This window comes from Herpailurus yagouaroundi, unplaced genomic scaffold (genome assembly GCF_014898765.1).
Source record: "Herpailurus yagouaroundi ecotype Mexico unplaced genomic scaffold, PumYag 141, whole genome shotgun sequence".
NCBI lineage: Eukaryota > Metazoa > Chordata > Mammalia > Carnivora > Felidae > Herpailurus > Herpailurus yagouaroundi.
In genome coordinates, this window is record NW_024412396.1 from 40,580,544 (window position 1) to 40,593,015 (window position 12,472).

General features: G+C 46.2%; 1 long non-coding RNA gene across 1 annotated transcript in view; it reads left to right on the plus strand.

Annotated features, from left to right (window-relative positions):
• The first annotated feature begins 5,882 nt into the window (after positions 1-5,882).
• LOC121031912 (uncharacterized) overlaps positions 5,883-12,472 on the plus strand; it is a 43,526-nt gene continuing 36,936 nt past the window's right edge. The window contains exon 1 of the long non-coding RNA XR_005790965.1: positions 5,883-6,281. This is a non-coding gene — a long non-coding RNA (uncharacterized LOC121031912). The remainder of the gene's footprint in view (positions 6,282-12,472) is intronic.

Consider the following 12,472-nt stretch of genomic DNA (forward strand, 5'->3'; position numbering starts at 1 on the left):
GCCAAGTGCTTGCCCCTAGAAAATGGCTTGTAGAACAGAATAGCTACCTGATACAGCCCTGTTTGCTGAGCCACAGAATCACAGGCAAATATGATGATTGGTTTAAGCCAGTAAGTTGTGGGGTGATTTATTATCTAGTTATTTACTGAAACATACATAATCAAAGCTAATGGAGTTAGTGACCCATCTACCACCACCACATGGAAACAACAGGACCCATACGGATAAGGCTTCTTTATGTCATTCAAATGGCAAAATCTCCACTGAACTGGGAGAAGAGCCCAGAAAAACTCCAGAGTTCCAGCTGTGGTCTGCATGATGTCAGACAGAAATAATATTTTTCTGAGGGCAGTTCTTCTCTCTCATAGCCCCTTTTCTGTACTGTGCCCCTGTTTCTTACCCTAACATTCTGGCCATTACACTACCCTACAGTAACCCCATTATCCAGGGGTGTGTTTGTTTTACCTTGACATGACTCCAGAGAACCCCATAATAATAACATTTGTAAACAATCTAGCTGTCCAACAATAAGGGATTGGGTAAATATACTTTATGGTACATCCATATAATTTTTACAAATTATTTTAATTTGTAATTAAATTAATAATTAATTTTAATAAAACTGATGCTATAGAAGGGTATAATAGGCATAGAGAGGTATTTTCAATGTATGTTATAAAACAGTATAATTCCACTTAAAAATCGTATATAATATTCATTCATACATGCCTAGAAAAGGACATGAGGGTTTGTAGCAAGGTTGAGCAGGATATGGGGACTCTGTCCTTTATTTGAGTTTCCTGAAATAAGTATGTATATACCTTTCATAATGTAATAAAACAGCACAAGAAGTATTATTTAGGAGGTAGAAATGAAGATGGGATGGCAGGAAGTCGGCCAGGCCCCCGAGGGCAGTGGAATTGGGCTGAAATGATGTTGTGACTTAGATTGAAATACCTGTGGTGTCTTGGGTCCCCCACTTGGTATTTGCTCTCCTGTGCACAGAACGTGCTTCAGCCTGCCAACAACATGACCTCTATTAATAGCAGCTGAAGTCTGGGCTCAAGCAGATTCTTAAGTGGAGTCGTCAGCATCATGGGTTATTGAGTGGCCTTGTCAGAACTTCATCAGCAAATGGTATTTGTTAAATACTGTATTGCCTTCATGAGTCAGGAAACAGGGCTCTCTTTCCCTTTATCACTCACAGTTGTGTTTCTCAGCAAGAGTAGGTCTCCCTTCCTAAAATGGCCCAGGACCTCATTTCCCTGAAGCCATATTACTTAGGCAGAATTTTCCAGGGAAGGGAAGTGTTGATTCAACCACAGAGCACCAAGCAAATGTGCAATGTGTGGTTGTTCCCTGGGACTTTTTGTCTGGCTCTCACTTCTCTTTCCTACATCCTGCCAGAACACACAGTAGCCAAATCTGTGTGCCTGTGTGCTATGGACATCTGTTGTCCGACATCTCCTTCTTTCTTCCTTTTTTTTTTCTTTTTTTTTTTTTTTTTTGAGAAAAGGGGAGAGAGAGGAGGAGAGAGAGAGAATCCCAAGCAGGTTCCATGCTCAGCGCAGAGCTCGACTCTGGGCTCGATCTCACAACCGTGAGGTCATGACCGGAGCTGACATCAAGAGTCGGATGTTTATAGGGCGCCTGCGTGGCTCAGTCAGTTGAGTGTCTGACTTTGGCTCAGGTTATGACCTTGCGGTTCGTGGGTTTGAGTTCCACGTGGGACTCGCTGCTGTCGGCCTGTCAGTGCAAGGGCCACTTTGGATCTTCTGTCCCTTCTCTCTCTCCCCTCCCCTACTCACACTCTCTCACAGTCTCTCAAAAAATAAATAAAAGCATTAAAAAAAGGGGGGGGGGTCAGATGCTTAACTGACTGAGCCACCCAGGAGCCCCCAGATCTCGATTTTTCCTTTCAGTCATAATTCTCCCCCCGTGACTGTGGGGCTGTGTTCTCTACAACTCTGTAAAGACACAGTCCCTGCAGGAATCCCGCCTTCTCAAGCTGGCTCTGCCCGGCTGGCCTGGGCAGCACCGAACTTCCTAGCTTCCAATTTTCTGGCTCCTGCTGGTGCTCAGAAGCCCAGCGTGAAACCATAGGAGGAATAAGGGAAGGATTGACCAGCAGGAGTGAGGCCCTGCAGGCCGAAAACCCTCAGAAGGCTTCTCTCTGTGTCCCCTCCTACCCAATCCCTGCTGCCTACGTCTCCATCCTGCCGGGAAGGGGATACAGCTCATTATCTATTTGTTTTATAAAGTGCTGCCCTTGGTGTTCAAATCGCCTCAGGGCACAATTTTAAAACGATTAAAAGATACAAAACAGAAGACTGGCAATGACCGATACCTTTTAAAATTCAGCAATAAAATGCCAATTTGAGGGGCCCTGGCTCACCCTGGGCTCTGCGGATCACTTGCGGGGGGGGGGGGGGGGCCCGGCCATGGGAGGGGTAGGGAGTGATTTCTCTACAACCTCCATCTCAGCTGTTTGCTCACAGAGCCAGGACGCTCCAGCCACCTTCCCTCAGACTCTCCCATCTGAGCCTTGATGACTCAGCTCAGGCCGGCATCAACTTGCTTATTTTCTTCCTGTGCCTGCTGTGGGGGCTTGCCGGAAACCTGCGGTGTCTGACAAGGGACAGAGAGGCAGGCCTGCTCTCGGTGTGCGCCATGGGGGCCACCTTAGCTGTTGGTTTGTCACCGCCTGGGCCTAGCCAACAGTTGGCGACCAAATAATGTTAATGACAATATTAATAACTGATAATAGCTGAACTTGACTAAGGCTTCTGTTGTCTGAAGACAGTCACGTTGGTTTCCTCGCTGAGGTTTCTCCAGCTTTGAAAGACATATTTAGAACTACGGGGGGAGGAGGGGAGCCCGGGTGGCTGGTGGGTTAAGCGGCCAACTTCACTCAGGTCATGATCTTGCTGTTCGTGGGTTCGAGCCCCACGTCTGGCTCTGTGCCGACAGCTCGGAGCCTGGAGCCTGCTTCAGATTCTGTGTCTCCCTCTCTGTCCCTCCCCCACTCACACTCTGTCTCAGTCTCTCTCATAAACAAAAATAAACATTAAAAAAAGTTTTGTGTGTGTGTTTTTTTTTTTTTTTAAAGAGCTACAGGAGAGAGAACAAGGCTGACGCAACCACATTACTCAGTTGGAAGAGAACTTGGGAAAAAGAAAATAAATTCCACATTGAAGTCATCTGAGCTTGAATGGAGGTCAAGGTGTGGCTGGGGCCCTGACCACAAGAAACAGAACTGCTGCTCATTGTAGACTTGTTTGCCTAAAGAATGAGCAATGAAAAAAAAAAAAAAAAAAAAGAATGAACAATGAGCCCAGACCTGGGGGGTCCGAACAAGGATTCCCAACTTCTTTACTACCGGTATGGCCTTGGGCAAGTCACTTCACTTCTCTGGACTGGTTTCCAGACATGTAAGCAAAGAGATGGGCCTAAATAATCCCCTTTAAATGCTACATTATAGGCTTCTGATGCTCAGAACTCAAATAATCATTGGCAAAAATTTATTGACCACTTTCTCTCTGCCAGCTAACCTGTAGGGATCTCTCAGGACAAGAAACATTTTCCAATTTCTCAGTGTCCCACAGGTTATTCTTCGGTGGCTGCAGCCCAGCCACCTCTCCAGGGCCAGTGGGCGGAGGTGGTAGGGGGTGCGGGGGAGAGAAGCGTCTTTTGACTCAATTACTCGTTTACTGATCACCTACCTTTCCTGCCTTCCAAGTTGGTGGTTGTCCCCAATGGCTGTTCCATTTGATCCCACATCGTGGGATTCCCCGAGCACCACCCACCTAGAGAGCGGCCCTGGCCTCTCTCTGGGCAGTAATACAGTTTCCTTCTCAGTCTCATACCGACCTCCTGCTATCTTTCATCCTGTGGAGCTGCATTCGCCTCTATGCCCCGGGTTTATTCAGCTCTGTTCTCCTCTGCTCTGCAGGCTCTCTGTCACAGGACGCTGTCACAGCACCGTCGAAATTCACTTTGCCTTTCCCTCTGCCCTATTCGCTGAGCAAGTGCATTCGGCATTTCGGCCATGGAAATTCTCCGGCCCCCTTCGCTCTTGCCTAAAATGGAAACCTCCAGGGCTTTGCAGAAAAATTCCACAGTCTCCCGCAATCCGAACTCAATGGCTATTTGTTGAGCACTTATGATCTGCTCGGTTGTTGTTATGTCCTCAAGGGGCTTATGATGTTGTGGGTGAAATGAAACAGACACATGGGACACAATGTGAAAACAGCAAAGCACAGTAGTGTCGTCAGTGTTATCACGAGGTGCCAAATGTGTGGTACTAGAAGACCATCTCTACCACTAGTGGGGGCTCCTGCCATGCGCCCACACCTTGCACACCTTGCCAACACCTCATGACAAACCTATGAGCCGGGTAGTATTGTCCGTGATCTACACATCAGCAAACTGAGTCACAGAGAATTTAATTAACTTACAGTCTCATGGACGATAAGACAACCCGGCTCTTTTCAACTCCAAAGTATGTGCATTTGTAATCTTAACTCCATGCTGAACCACTGCTCTGTGAGCACCATGAACGGGGACACAGCGGGGAGGGCAGAGTCTCTAGGTGTTTTTGCTCATGACTATTTTCCGGAACCATTTTCTTAGTGCTTACCATAGTAAATGCTCAGTTAAAACAAACAAACAAACAAACAAACAAAAAAACCCAAAACAACAACAATATATATATATATTGCATGCTACACTTCTTCTGGACAGAAACATCTATAGGAAAAGCTAGACAAAATGGTCTGTTTTCTAGAGTCACGGTGGGAGGAATACTGAAGGGTTTGGAGGATTACCAAGTTCAAGCTCAGCCAACCCAGTAGACTAGGGATGGGCTTGATTAGAAGGCAGAGGGGGAATAGAAAAGGAGAGAAAATAAAACAAAAACAAAAGCCACAGCAATAACAACACACACAAACAACAGCGCTGCTCCTCTCTGAAGGTCTCTTTGAGACCTTCTAGCCATCCCTCGTCCTGCCCTGTTCCTCCTGTGCACCCAGCCCCTCTCAATGCTGCTTTCATGCTGCTTATGTCTTGAGTCTCCCACACGGTGGGCCTCAGGAGGGCAGGCTCTGGCTTTACCCTGCTTTGTATCCCCTGTGGTGGGTTGGTTCCTCAGACCAAATGTTTGCTGAAATGAATTGAAATTAGGAAGTGTACCATGCCACCCAGCCTTCTTCTTTTGTTCTTTCTGTTTCTTATGTGATGCTCTTTGGGAAGTAGCAATGATATAGGAAGAAAGAACAGTGGAGAAACCCCTTGGTAGTTATAAGGAGAAATGATTGTGGTGCCATTTTTTTTTTTTTTTAAGCCCTGGGTCTGATCTGTCCCAGATTGGATTCCCACTCTTAGAAGAAGGGGAAAAAAAAGGAAAGAAATGAAGCTGTATCTCCCCATCGAGACAGCCTGGAGGGTCTGCCTCAAAGAGGATTGAGGGGGAAATGTTCAATTTTATTGATGTGTTCTGCTGGGTCCTTCTCTCCGGGACACTGTTTAGTGCACCGAGTGAAGTGGAAAATAAAGAGCAGGTGAGCAATCAGCTGTGAAAAGCTTTAATGGACCCAGTACCCCTTTGGGAATGAGGCAAGGCTCTTGCTGGCACTCAGGACCAACACTATTCCAGTTCAGTGGGCTTTGTTTTTGAAATGGGAATTTAACTCCCTCAGGTGGCCCCAGGATGGAGGAAGAGTACTGCCTTTGGCAACAGCGGCCCAGCGGCCCCTTTAAAGAGAACCAAGGCAGCCGTCCCAGAAGGAACCCCTTGGCTCATCAGGGGCCTTTGGGAATTTTGAGCTTTCTGGGTGGGTCACGTGACCCCGAGAACAAAGCGATGTTGTGACCACCTGGGCCTTCAAAGTAATGGAGCTGAGACCATCCTGGAGCGGAGGCTACCACGGGCTGGTGTGGATCCAGCCCCAGGGGGCTTGGGACTCCTGCAGCATCTCAGCAGGAGCCCCGGGGTGGGCGGGCCTCTTTTAAGGTCTCTGGAGTGTTCTATGGAGAATGAGGCCTTGGATTTGGTCTAGGAGGCTGGGAAAGGAGGTCTCGCTCCGAATATCGAGGAGGAGAAGGATGACGAAGAGCAGGCCGTCTGTGTTTACCGTACTGCAGAGCCTGAGCTAAGTACCGTATTTGTTAACGTGTGAGCGATACCTCCACTCCCTAACACTAACAAAAATTTGGTCTTTGCCGGTGAGCTTCTCTTCTCTCCTACCCTCTCAGGTCCTCCTGGCTACTGAGCTTCTGCAAAGGTAGGACTGGGGGAGTGGCTGTAGAGGGAGGCCCAGGGAAGCAGGGGGAAAGGGAAGGGTTCTTCTTGCTGGGCCCCCTCCAATGCTCTCCCTCGTTGTGGAGGATGCCGGTACTGGGCAGAGCGTAGATGAAAATCTGAAAATGAAGTGGGAGAAACTTAGCACCGTCAACCTGTGTCGCAAATATGGGATGGGGAGGAATGAAGAACAGGAAAACAAAATCTGTGAGACGGGTGTTAGGGAGCGTTGCCAGATAAAACACAGGACACCAGTTTCATTTGAATTTCAGGTAAACCGGTAATTTTTTTAGTGTAATGTATATGTTTTTTTAGTATAAGTATGTCCCAAATATTGCATGGGAAATATTAGTACTTAAAAAAAGGTTTGTTGTGTATCTGAAAATCAAATTAAACTGCGCATCCTTTTCTGTTACTTGTTTCGTTTTGTTTGGCTAGACTCGGTAAGTCAAGTGCCGTTGGGAGAGTTTTGTGAGATTTCTAGTGGGGGCAGGGCAATTGGGCAGAAGAATAAAAGATATTTTATGAAAGGTTACGGTGGGTTATAGACTGGACCCTCTCTTATGATCTTTGAGTGATACTTCTGTGATCAGAAAGCAGTACGAATTACATCCGCCTCTAGGACTATCTTCTTCAAATGTAACTTGATGCAGAGACTGGATGGCGGGAGACCCTGGCTTAGGTCTGGGGCACACATATATTATCTCATATAATCTTTACCTTTGTGTAAGGTAGGCAGCACTGTTCTTGCTTTACAGATGAGGGAATTAAGGCTCAGAGGGGTTAAATAACTTGCCTAGGGTCACATAGTAGACCTTGTAAGTAGTAGAGCTGGATTCTAAGCCTAAGTTCATGTGACCTCCTGGGCTCTAAACCTAAAGCCTTAAGAGCCCACTTCAGACTGAATCTCTACTTCCCAGCTAAATGCCACTAGGATACGCATGTGTTTTGCAATACTTGAACATACGTGACAAATGCAGGTGGAATGGACTCATGGATTTGTAGCATTCGCTTTTCAGTTGAGGAGACGGATATCCAGAGAAGATAAAGTTCACGCAGGTAGTAGCAGAACTGAGACCAGAACCTGGACCCACAGAGGGCATGCAGGGAATGAGAGCTCCCGGGGGCAGCTGCAGAAAAGTGAAGCAGGTCAAGCTGACAGCCCCCTTGTTGTCAACCTCCTCCTGCCTCATCACCTCACCTGTCCCCCTCCCACATCCCACCCTCTTCCGGCATTGAGCCGTGTCCTGTTTCCACGTGTTCCGGCTCTGAGCCAGCTGTCATAATCCCTGCAAGGTGTTAGACGATAACAGCTTGGGGGAGGATCGTAAAATGTTGGCCCAGTGGAGGACATTAGAGGTTACAGAAGTCTGCAAGGAGTGTGTGCTGGGACAGATATTGCAAGCGATGCCGGAGGGCCTGGCCACCAGGCAGCCTGGCAAGGTGGCATTTACCTTGGGGCATTCACTATGGTCCAGCACCTGGTCTGTTCCCAGCCCTGCTACTCCAGACGCTCCATTGTCTCATGCCCTCGGTTTGACTGGATGAGCGATGATCACTCATAGGAACAAAGCTCAGGGAGCAATACAAATAGAAAAGCCAATTTATTAATGTACAATAAGACACAAAGCTGGTGAAGTGACTGGAGCCCACTCAGTGCTTTGTCTCGCACAGAATGAGGAGCTGCATGAAGTCAAAGCAGCAACTGGCTGTTCAGGGCTTCTGAAATCAGCGCAGAGAGGGTGCCAGGCAGAGAAGCCCAGAATTTAACGGCATTGAGTGCTAAGGTCTGGGGCCGCCACTTTTGCCAGAAAGAAGTACCTGCCAGAACAGAACGGCTGGACGCATGCCCCCATCAAACTCGGCCTGCTCACTCTCTTCCGGGCAGTGCTGGAGTATGGCAGGCGTCAGGCCAGGAGATAAACAGCACGCTCCAAAGAGCGTAGTGACTGCAGAGAGCTGAAGAAGGAATTCTTTTCCAGTGTGTTTTGAAGCCAACGAGAGATGGTGAAGCACCCCTGATCTAGCCCCAATCTGGCAACCTTGGGAGTAGTTACCATCTCCAGGGCAAAAGGAAGAAGCAGTTGTCAGAAGCCGGAGAAGCCGGTAGTTGCAGCCCTGAGGGAGAGAGCAGTTCCACGGGATCCAAGGCCTCGGTATGGGAATAAACACATCATTGCCAAAGCCGTCTAGCAGGGAGGGAACTGGGGAAGAAATACCTGGGCTTCTCGCTCCTCCTGCCCTTTGATTCTGCTTGTGCCTCCCATTGGCTTGTGCTTCTCCCAAGCGGAAGCCAGAGAGCTTGATACGATCTGTGGAGGCCAGCCTCTTGGGTCACAATCTGTGGAGGCCAGCCTCTCGGGTCACAGAGCAATGTAGGGAAGAAGGAGAACAGCTCTAGATGGGCAGAGATCCCTGCTACATGGGCCTGCAAGCTTTGTGCTTTTTCTTTCCCACACTTCCTTCCAGGCCACCCTGCTTCTGCTTGAGACCATCCAGAATAATCCCCTTCATCTGGTTACTCAGTGTTCTTCCAGCTGTGAGAGCTATTTTTTTCTCTGTCAGATGACTCTAGGTATCTCTGTTCTGATCAGGTAAATGATGGATTCATAAATGTAATCGTATAATCTTAGTTTCTTTGTTTTCTCATGGTTTTAGGGCTAGGGCGGGCGCACCTCACGGGGGCTTCCATAAACCAACATAAGTCAGCCCCAGTAGGTAGAAGAATTAAGGGCAGAAAGAACTCAACAGCGGGCCAGGGCTCTCTCAAGATGGCTGTCTTGCCATCACTTTACCAGGAGTGTTTGCATTCTAAAAAAGACTCTTAAATATACAAAACGTAAGGCCTGAAAGAAAGTCTCTCAAAAGGCAGCATTTCAGTTTAGTATCGGTTAAGTGCGGCGGGCTAAATGATGCCTCCCTCAAAGATGCGCACGTCCTAATCTGTGAATGTGTTGCCTTCTGTGGAAAAAGGGTCTTTGCATGGATGATTAAATTAAAGGTTTTGAGATGTGGGGATTATCCTAGATTATCCAGATAGAGCCAATGTAATCGCGAGGGTCATTATAAGGGAGACAGAAGGGTCAGAAGCTGGGAGAGGAACTGTGACAACAGAAGCAGAGGTTGGATTGATGTATTTTGAAGATGAAAGAGAAGGGGCCATGAACCAAGACATCAGGAAGCCTCTAAAAGTTAGAAAAGGTGACAATTCTTGCCTACAGCCTCTAGAAGGAACATGGACTTTGATTTCAGCCCCACAACACCCATTTCAGACTTCCGACCTCCAAAACTGTAAGAGAATAAATTTGTGTTGTTTTAAGCTGCTAAATTTGCAGTAATTTGTAACAGCAATCATAGAAAATCAACACAGAGGATATCTTTGGGGCAGAGGCTCCTTTCCAACAACCTTTAATCACAGGCTATACCAAAACTTGCTTAGGATGGCATTTTTGCCAACCAATCTTGGGTCTTTGTACAGACACCAGTGGGCTGGAATCCTGAGTGTAGAAGCTACCCTGGTTAACTGTCCCATGACATGTGCAACTGATGTTAACATGGTTTCTGCCCTGATAAGCATATTCCCAGCCCTCTCCTTCACTGCTCACCAGACCAAGGTTGCTTGGGGTCCCCATCTCCAAGACTTTTGAGCCCAGAACTGCATTCCCAGAAAGTGAGAAAGGCAGGCAGAGGTGGTGAGGAGACCTCTCCAGGCAGGGATGGTGGACCAAAAAATTGAGGAGTGACACAAAGGACTTTGTTTTCCTCTTGTTGCTCTGTTTCAAAAATAGCCCAAGGAAATGGTTTTGAATCTGCTTTGAACTGAAACACTTGGGGGGAAAAAAATCCATGGCGTGAACTTCAGGTCATTTAGCAGATTTCCGTAATTTTATTCTCCACCCCTGTAGTGACCCCAACAGGCTCTGGGAAAAGGTCCTTCTCTGTAAAGCTGTTTTCTTTCTTCTTCAATTAAGTCACACACACTAAATGGAAATGAAGAGGACATCGCTTAAAATGTGCCTTTAGGATGAAATGGAATATGAAAAGGCTCAAATCCATTTTAGAGACAGCCTCTTCTGTCAGAAATCAATACAGCCCGTGCATTCTACAATGTGCCAGTTCATAAAGTAAAAACGGCTCGAACTCTCAATTTAACATTTTCAAAGCTGATATTAAATTCCAAGATTTTATATCTGCTGTTGCCCATTTAGGACCAAGTTATAAATCTGAAGTCTCTCCCCAGCTTACGCGTCTGACAGTGCTCGATAAAAACTTTTATAATCAAGTTCAAAAAAGAATCACAAATCTCCATCTTGCGATTTTTAGCTTACGACAATCTGCGTAAAAAACATCTCCCTGCCTTGATGTTTGTCAATATTTGTCATTTTAAGAAAGGGGTAAAATAGAAATGCTATGTAAACTCTTACCTCTTGGATGAAAATTATGGTTAGTAAAGGATTCAATGAATAAGACGTCTTCACAGCGGCATTTATACAGAATGACAAGGAAAAGCCAGATGGAAATTCAAGTGACAACCATGATTTGCTACCTATGGCATTCACAGTGAAACAGAAGACAGGCCATTATCTGGAAGTAAAAAAAAAAACAACAAAAAAAACCCCCCAAAAAACCCGCACCCCACAACAACTTTTCTTTGCTCATTAGCATTTATTCCAGTCCTGCAGGCCAGCCATGCACCCATCCTTCTAAATTATCCTTAGGCTAGATATAAAGAGGCCAGTTTTATCCATAAGCCTGTTTTTGGTGATCTTCATTCTTCAGAGCCAGAAACAGAAAAAAAAAATAATAATAATAATGAGAAAGATATTTTATTCAAGCAAGTTAGAGTCTGAGTGTTTTAAATTTTCCTATCTGTAAAGAGACTGGAAACAATACATATACACATATACATATGTAAACACCCACATACGCACAGAAACACATGGATAAATACATATTACTAAAATTAGGAAGATAAGCATGGGAATGGTAAACATCAAATTCAGGACAGTGGTCACCTCTGAAGAAGAGGGAGGGGGACATAATGAAGAAGACACACAGGAAACTTCAGGTGAATCTGCAATGTTTTACTTTTCAAACTGAATAGTTCACAGGTGCTCATTATAGTAATGTCTATGCCTTGGTTATATGCACATCTGCCAAATGTTATCATTAAAACAAATTTTTTTAAAAAATATTTTTAATGTTTATTTATTTTTGACAGAGAGAGAGAGACAGGGCATGAACAGGGGAGAGGCAGAGAGAGAGAGAGGCACAGAATCAGAAGCAGGCTCTAGGTTCTGAGCTGTCCGCACAGAGCTCAATGCAGGGCTCAAACTCACAGAGTGCGAGATCATGACCTGAGCCAAAGTTGGATGCTCAACCGACTGAGCCACCCAGAGGCCCCTCATTAAAACAAGTTTTAAAGAAAGGTTAGGGTTGTGTGAGGTTCATTTCATGTGTCAACTTGACGGGGCAAAGGGAAGCCCAGATAGCTGGTAAAACATTATTCCTAGGTGTTTGTGAAGAGAGAGATTAGCATTTGAATTGGAGGACTGAAGAGACCCATTCTCACCAATGTGGGCAGGCTTAATCCAATCTGTTGGGTGTCTGAATGGAAGTAAAGGTGAAGGCGAAGGAGGAATTCTCTCTTCTACAAGACAGAATTGGAACGTTCCTCTTCTCCTGCCCTGGAACTTCAGAGATTCTGGCTCTCAGACCTTCGGGACTCTTGACTGAATTATACCACTGGCTTTCCTGGTTCTCTAGCTTGCAGACAACTTTTTGTGGGACACTGCCTCCATAATCATATGAGCCAGTTCCCATAATCTCTCTGTCTCTCTCTGTCTCTGTCGCTCTCTGTCTCTGTCTCTCTCTTTCCCTCCCTCCCTCCCTACCTATCTCATCTCCCACTGACTCTGTTTCTCTGTTGAACCCTGACTAATATAGGTTGGGTCATCAGAGAAATGGGGAAAGGAGGGAACAGCTCAAATGCGATTCAAATTCAACACGGCTTTGTTACTCTGCCCAAGGTCTCTTTGCTAGTTCTACATTGGAGTGGGGACCGAGAGGTCATGTCAGTGACAGGGGAGGCTGGAAGTCCAAATGGTGTGCTGGATTCTTTCTTTCTTTCTTTCTTTCTTTCTTTCTTTCTTTCTTTCTTTCTTTCTTTCTTTC